This window comes from Sturnira hondurensis, unplaced genomic scaffold, assembly GCF_014824575.4.
Source record: "Sturnira hondurensis isolate 20B ecotype Veracruz unplaced genomic scaffold, ASM1482457v3 Scaffold0024152, whole genome shotgun sequence".
NCBI lineage: Eukaryota > Metazoa > Chordata > Mammalia > Chiroptera > Phyllostomidae > Sturnira > Sturnira hondurensis.
The window spans coordinates 1,651,830-1,659,806 of record NW_028096783.1 but is presented as its reverse complement, the minus strand read 5'-3'; the positions used below and the strand labels follow the sequence as shown (position 1 = coordinate 1,659,806).

Genomic DNA, 7,977 nt, shown 5'->3' with positions numbered 1-7,977 from the left:
GGGAAGAATGTGACAATAAAAAATGCAAAGAAGCATCATTCTCATATGAATCACTATCAGATATTTTGAGATCCCCGGGGCTAGCTAAAGGGGGTAAGCCCAGCTTTTCATACTCTCTTGGATTAATTTTTAATTGGTTTCCCTAAGTCATCAAAGCACATCAGAATATTTTATTTACTCTAAAAATACCGCTGGAAGACAGCCAGAGAGCTGGGACTATAAACAGGAAGCTAAGGTTCAGAACAGTGAAGCATGTCATTTAGGCCTCACTGCCCACCCAATGCCTACCTGGAGACCTTGACAGGCACCCAAAAGCTGCTGTCCCATCTCAGCAACCAAAATGAAAATGGTCCTATTCTGCCAGAGGCGTTCTCTTTACATCACTGGGACATCTTCTTGCCTGATAACCTCCTATGGTTAAAACATTAATAAGTTTTAAAGAAAAAGTAGTATTTATTGGAAGGATGCTAGCATCACTCACTCAGCTGAGCCTTGGGAAGTCCAGGAAGCCTCACAATGACTTGTTGATTTCTCTGGTGTGTCCCCAAGATGGCTCCGCTCTGACCATCTTTGTCCCCCTCCATCTAAAACAGATGATCTGTTGTAGGCTGACCTGGCCTGGGTTATGAGTTTATTCCTACACTCTGCCAACCTGATTGGGCACTCTGATTGGCAGTCCCACCAAAAGCATATGGATGGAGAATGGGCAGTTCCCCAAATGAGGGGTTAGTGAGTATTGTTACCACAGGGACAAGGAAATACTGGTCAGATAATCACTGTGCTGAGTTTACCACAGGTGAGGATGCACACATGGTGAGGTGTCACCTGAGATCACAACTGCTACAGAGAAACCCAGGTCTCCCCTCTCCTATCCCATCACTCCTCTTCACTTGACCCTTGCCAGAACGAACCCTGTGAGTCAGATTGAGAAGTCATATTCCCAGACACAATACTCTTTGGGACTCTCTCATTGTTTTTCATGTATTCAGATATTCTATTCCCAAATATCACCTCATTTCTGTCAGTTGCTAGTTCTGCAAGGTCTTTATTATTTTGAATTGTCCACATTGTTTTATATTTCTTGCCAGGAACTGATTTGCCAAATGCATTCAGAGTCCCAGGCAGTGGAGTCAGCATGAATTTTCTCCTCTCATTTATTAGTGGGTCAATTTTTCTCTCTTGAATCTCTTTCTTCCCTTAATACAATTTCAACTACAAAAAGACTGCCAGAGTCTCCTCAGGCAGTTTTTCTAGTTCTGCAAAGTGAGGCCTTTCTTCTATTGTGGTCTTGATCTTGATCTTTTCTCCCCCTGCCCTGCCCCCACTCATGGCTTTGACTGAAGGGGAACACTCTGTGTCCCTGCTGCCCTGCACATTTCCAAGAAAGACATGCTCCTTGACTTGAAGAGCTCACCCTACCTCACCTTCTGTGAGGTAAGGCTGAAGGGATCGGATGCCTGAATTCTTCTTCAAAAGGAATGGTCATCTTCTGCACATGAGAGACAAACAAAAAGTTCCTCAGAAAACCTCAACTTTGCCCCCACAGACAAAATTTCACTTTTCCTGATTCTCTCAATAGTTTTTCACCATTCCTAAAGGATTGTTTTAGGAATTCAACCCCCCGGGTGTCACGTGGTAACTGGGTTTTTATGGCATGGAGCAGGGTCCAGGCCTCTCTCCTGGTCTTCCCAACAGTTTTTATTTAGAGCTTGCTAAAGTCACACTTCAGTGTGGTTATTAAATTTGTAAATGACTCACAGGTGAGAAGCATGGAAGACACACTGGGTAAGAGAATTGATAACTCACTGGCTGACATTATGAGCTGAACTTAATCATATAAACTATAATAGGTTTTAAAAAGGCAAAATGCCTCACATGGTCAAAAAAAGAGAAGAGTAAAATAATGCACTATGTGGGATAAGAGACACATATCTTTGAAGCAGCTCATGGGAGGAAGACTTAGACACAGTGCATGACGAACCCTGAGTAAGTGGTATCATTCGGTTATTTATTGCTGTGTAACAAATCTCCCTCAGTTTCAGCAATGTGTCTTTGTAGAAATTTATAAGCAGATTATAACATTTATATGAAAATGTAAAACATCTAAAAGATCTAAAACAATATTTTTTAAAAACTAAGCCAGAGTAGTCACACTTCCAGACTTCAAAACTTACTATAAAGCTACAGTTATCAAGACAGCATTACTTCCGGTCAAAATAGTGGCATAGGCAGACATAGTTCGCCTCTTCACACAACCACATCAAAACTGCAACTAAAATATAGAACAACCATCTCAGGAACACCAGAAATCAAGTTGAATGGAAGTCTGACAGCTATAGAATTGAAGAAACCACATCCATCCAGACTAGCAGGAGAGGTGCAGAGGAGGATTAGGCTGGCCCCACACCCACATGGGTAAAAATTCACTAGGGATACATTGGAGCAAGGAGTCCCAACCCCACACCAGGCTCCCCAGCTCAGGATTTCAATGCCAAGAAGATAAGTCCCCACAACAAGTGAGGATTGAGTTGGTGGAGGACGATGCTGGAGCCTTAAGCAGTTCCTCTTGGGGAATCCACATAAGGACTCACCTACTCAGACTCACTCCCTTTGGGCTCCAGCACTAGGATGGCAGCTTGAATGGCACTAGCGGTATACAAAGAAAGGCTGAAATATTTGGCATCGTGCTAGCCTCTGCTAGCCCAGACCACTGTCCCTTTGCTGACCAGCATCAGAGCCGGTAGGCTGGTGCCATATCTGAGACTCCATTAACCTGACTAACACTGTATGACCCGTGTTGGAGATCCACAGATGCTCCATCAAACTGTTACTGTGTGGCCCACCTTGGAGATCCATAGAGGTTCTATCTCGCCCAACATATGGGCCCACCCAAGCTACTTTTCCATAAAAATGGCTGGTCTTGGATCCTAAATCCTTTCAAACAAGCAATGGCTGGTTTCAGTGAGCCCTAGCAGCAGCCAGATTCGAGTCACAGCTTGGCTTGACCTAGAAATCTCTAAGCCCAGCACAAATAGCAGCCACCTCAGATTGCTTCATAGCTCAGGCAGGGTACCCTAGGGCAAAACACAAGTTGGGGCTGAACTTGTACTGCACCACCTTGGAAACCCCAGGGCCAATCCACCCAGTAAACAGCTACAGACCACATGAAAGCACCTCCACCCTGCCCCTGCATAGCTGATCCTCCATGGATGGTGGAGGTTGGTGGTCAGTGGTCATAGTCAGTTTTTGCAGCTGACTGGCCTGGGTAAATCCCTCCCACTGATCTTCCAACAGCAACCAAGTCTCAACAACAAGAGGAGAGTGTACTCAGCCCACCTCAAGGGCACACCTTGAATACCCAGCTTTGGTGATAGGGGAGGTTGTGCCACTGGACCCTATAGACACCTACTACATTAGGCTACACTACCAAGACACGGAGTCAAAGCAGTCCACCTAATACATAAAAACCAACACAGGAAAGCTGCCAAAATAAGGAGACAAAAAAGCATGGCCCAAATGAAAGAACTGATCAAAACTCTAGAAAATGAGCTAAATGAAATGAAGATAAGGAATCTATCAGATACAAAGTTCAAAACACTGATTATAAGGATGCTCAAGAGCTTAGTAAGGACCTCAGCAGCATAAAAAAGACCCAGTCAGAAATGAAGGATACACTGATTGAAATAAAGAACAATTTACAGGGAAATAATAGTAGAATGGATGAAGTCAAGAATCAAATTAATGTTTTGGAACATAAGGAAGAAAAAGACAACCAATCAGAACAAGAAGAAAAAAAATCTGAAAACAAATGAGGATAGTATAAGCAGCCTCTGGGTCAAGTTCAAGCAGTCCAACATTCATATCATAAGGGTACCAGAAGGAGAAGAGAAAGAGCAAGAAACTGGAAATCTATTTGAAAGAATAGTGAAGGAAAACTTCCCTAATTTGGTGAAAGAAATAGACATGCAAGTCTGGGAAGCGCAGAGAGTCCCAATTATGATGGATGCAAAGAGACCCACTCTAAAACACATCATTATTAAAAGGCCAAACGTTAAAAATAAAGAGAGACTCTTAAAAGCAAGAGAAAAGAAGTTAGTTACTGGAAGGTTGCCAGATGGGAGGGGAGAGGGGGAGAATTGATGAGGAGGTGAGGGGATTAAGAAGTACAAATAGGTAGTTACAGAATAGCCATGGAGATGTAAAATACAATATAGGAAACAAAGTAGCCAAAGAAGTTATACACATGACCCATGGACGTGAACAACAGTGGAGGGATTGCCTGAGAGACTGGGGGGTGCTGGGTGGAAGGAGGTAAAGGAGAAAAAAAATCAGGAGAACTGTAATAGCATACTGAGCAGAATATAATTTTTTTAGAAGACAGCTTGGTAATGGCATGAAGATGGAAATATAGAGCAATGGAACAGAATCCAGAGTTCAAAAATAAGTGCATGTTTATAGTAAATTGATTTGTATAGTCTGTTCATCGCAAGGTGCTAGGACAACTGGATACACAAAACAATGGAAAAAAGGAACTTAGACCTTCACTTCATACCATACAAAAAATTAAAACAAATTACTCCACATCACATACATGGAAATAGTCTTTTTCTACATGATCCAGTGAAGTAGAATTAAGACCACCTGATGCAGGCTACAGGCAGAAATACTGAGACAAAAGATAAAGAGAAACTTTGCAATCAAATAAGATATTGAAATTTCCATAACTGGTCAGGGCAACTCTTTGACAAAAAGCAGAAGGTTGTAAAACATCATATTCAGAAGTCACTACAGTTATCCTTCTGCATCCATGGAGACTGATTCCAGGACTTCCCATGAATAAGAAAATATGCAGATGCTCAAGTCCCTCATATAAAAAGATACAGTATCTGCATATGAACCCACGCACATCCTCCCATATACCTTAAGTCCTCTTTAGATTACAATATCTTGGACTTACAATATCTGGTGCAATGTAAATGCTACATAAATGATTGTTTAGCTGTATTGTTTATAGAATGACAAGAAACAAGTCTGTATATAGAACAAATGTAACAATTGTCTGCATCATCAATAACATAATTTTTTAAATATTTTTGATTCATGATTAAATTCCAGGTATAGAACCTGTGAATATGAGGGGGCCAATGGTAATTGTATTATTGAAATCCCTTATATACTTGCTGCTTCTTGTCCACCTGATCTATCAATTGTACACAAATATATGTGGAAATCTCCCACTGTGAAAGGTGGATTTATTGATTTCTTACTATTGCTCTATCAATTTTTATTTCATAGATTTTCCAACTATTATTATGAGAAGCATACCTATTTAGTATGGCCATATCCTCTTAGTGAACATGGTTTTCTTATATAGCCCATATGTTCATTGCAGCATTATTTACAAAAGATAAGATGTGGGAGCAACTTAAGTGTCCAGCAATAGATGGTTTGATAAAGAAGAGGTAATACAATAGAATAAAAAATATTACTTAGACATAAAAAAGAATGAAGTCTCACCACTTGTGACAACATAAAAAGAATCTAGAAAGTATTATGCTAAGTGAAATAAACCAGAGAAAGAAAGATGCCATATAATTTTACTTATTTGCAAAATCTAAAAACAAAATAAGTGAACAAGCAAAACAGAAACACAAAAATATATTTCCAAATTAATGATAGACATCAAACCACAGATCTAAGAAGATCAGAGAATACCAAACAACAAATACCAAAACAAACAAGCACACAAAAAGAACACCTATACACAGAATATTTAAGCTGCTGAAAACAAAAGACAAAGAGAAAATCTTGAAAGCAGACAAACAGAAAGGACACATTATTATGGAGAAACAAAGACAAGAATTACATTACGTTTTTTTTTTCAAATACCATGCAAGCTAGAAAAAAATGAAGTGCCATTTTCAAAATCTTGAAAGAAAAGCTGTCAACCAGAATTCTATACCAAGTAAAAGTATCTTTCAAAAATAAGTGAAAAATCAGCACTTTCTCAGTCAAGCAAAAACTGATCAAATGTATTGCCAGCCGACCTAAGATATTACAGAAGCTTTCTCATGCAAAAAGTTTCTTCTGTGAGGATACAATAAAAAGATGATATGAAACAAAAACCTGGATTTACATAAGAAAATGAAGATCACTAGAAATGGAGAAGGTGAAGGTAAAGTGAAATAAAGTTTTTCTTTTTATTTAATGTAAACAATAACCAATATTTTAAAACAAAGGTATCAAACTCATTTTCACGGGGGGGGCACATCAACCTCGCGGTTGCCTTCAAAGGGCAGAATGTAATTTCAACTCCTTAACATTTAAAGAGTAGTTACATTTATACAGTCCTAAAATTACATTTGGCCCTTTGAAAGCAACTACAAGGCTGAGGTGGGCCCTGGTGAAAATGAGTTTGACACCCTTGTTCTAAAGCAGAAAAGACAAATAGTACCAACGAATGCTTTGAGTGCTTTACCCTATGTAAAGATAACATGTATAACAACAGTAACACAAAGAATGGGAAAGAAGTATGGGTAATATATGGTTGTAAGGTTCTTATTCTATACATGAAGTGGTATAATTTTATTTGAGGATAGACTCTGAATAATTAGAGTACTATATTATAAACCCTCAGGAAATCATTGAAGAAAAAAATTTTTGGCTGGGTACAGTGAACTTTAATGATAGTGCATGACAAGGTAGGGGTCCCTAAGGTCCCCCTCTCTTCAGGGGGTCTGGGATGGAAACTGGAGGTCAGGAGATTCTCAGTGTTTCAGGGGATTGATTTGGGGCAAGGACTCCCCAGAAGCTGAGGACTGGTCCCTTCTTTCTGGGGCTGGTTGTCCAGGGGGTTCTTATCCCTTGGAGGCCATTTGGACCACAAGGTACACCGCCCCGTTCTATAGCCAAATTCATTGCCATACCAGGAAATAAGCTCGACAAAGTGGTCATTGAAGTCCATGCCAGCCCCAGCATTCAGGGTGGAGGAGTGGGTGTCCCTGTTAAAGTCACAGGAGACAACCTGGTCCTCAGTATAGCCCAGCATGCCCTTGAGGGGGCCCTCTGATGCCTGTTTCACTACCTTATTGATGTCATCATATTTGGGGGCTTTCTCCAGGCAGCAGGTCAGATCCACAGCTGACATATTGGGGGTGGGGACATGAAAGCTATGCCAGTGACCTTCCCATTTGCCTCAGAAGTAACCTTGCCCACAGCCCTGGCACCACCACTAGAAGCAGAGATGGAATTCTGGGCAGCCCCTTAGCCATCACGCCACAGCTTCTCAGAGAAGCCAACCATGGTCTCCTGGGTGACAGTGATAGCATGGACTGTGGTCATGAGTCCCTCCATCATGCCAAAGTTGTTATGGATGACCTTGGCCAGGGGGCCAAGCACTTAGTGGTACAGGAGGCATTGCTGACAATCTTCATGAAATTGTCATACTTGTCCTGGTTCACTCTCATCACAAACATGGGGGCATCCACAGAACAGGCAGAGATGATGACCCTCTTGGCTCCAGTCTTCAAGTGAGCCCCAGCATTCTCCATGGTGGTGAAGACACCACTGGGCTCCCCAACATATTCACCACCAGCATCACCCCATTTGATGTGGCAGGATCTCACTCCTGGAATATGGAGATGGACTTTCCATTGATGACAAGCTTTCTGTTCTCAGCCTTGACTGTGCCTTTGAACTTGCCATGAGTAAAATCACTGGAACATGTAGACCATGTAGTTGAGGTCAATGACAGCATCCACTTTGCCAGGGTAAAAAGGAGCCCTAGTGACCAGGCACCCAATACAGCCAAATCTGTTCACTCTAACCTTCACCATCCTGTCTCAGTGTTGAGGCTGGCACTGCACAGGAAGCTGTGTCTGTCTGTTGAACAGGAGGAACAGAAAGCCTCACTGAAGAAAAATTTAACAGATATAAATCAACAAAAAACACAAATGGAATAAGATTTGCTCAATTAAC

General features: G+C 41.3%; 1 pseudogene; it reads right to left on the bottom strand.

The window, feature by feature from the left end:
* Positions 1–6,857: 6,857 nt before the first annotated feature.
* On the bottom strand, positions 6,858–7,733 carry LOC118981454 (glyceraldehyde-3-phosphate dehydrogenase-like; annotated as a pseudogene).
* Between the last annotated feature and the right edge of the window lie 244 nt (positions 7,734–7,977).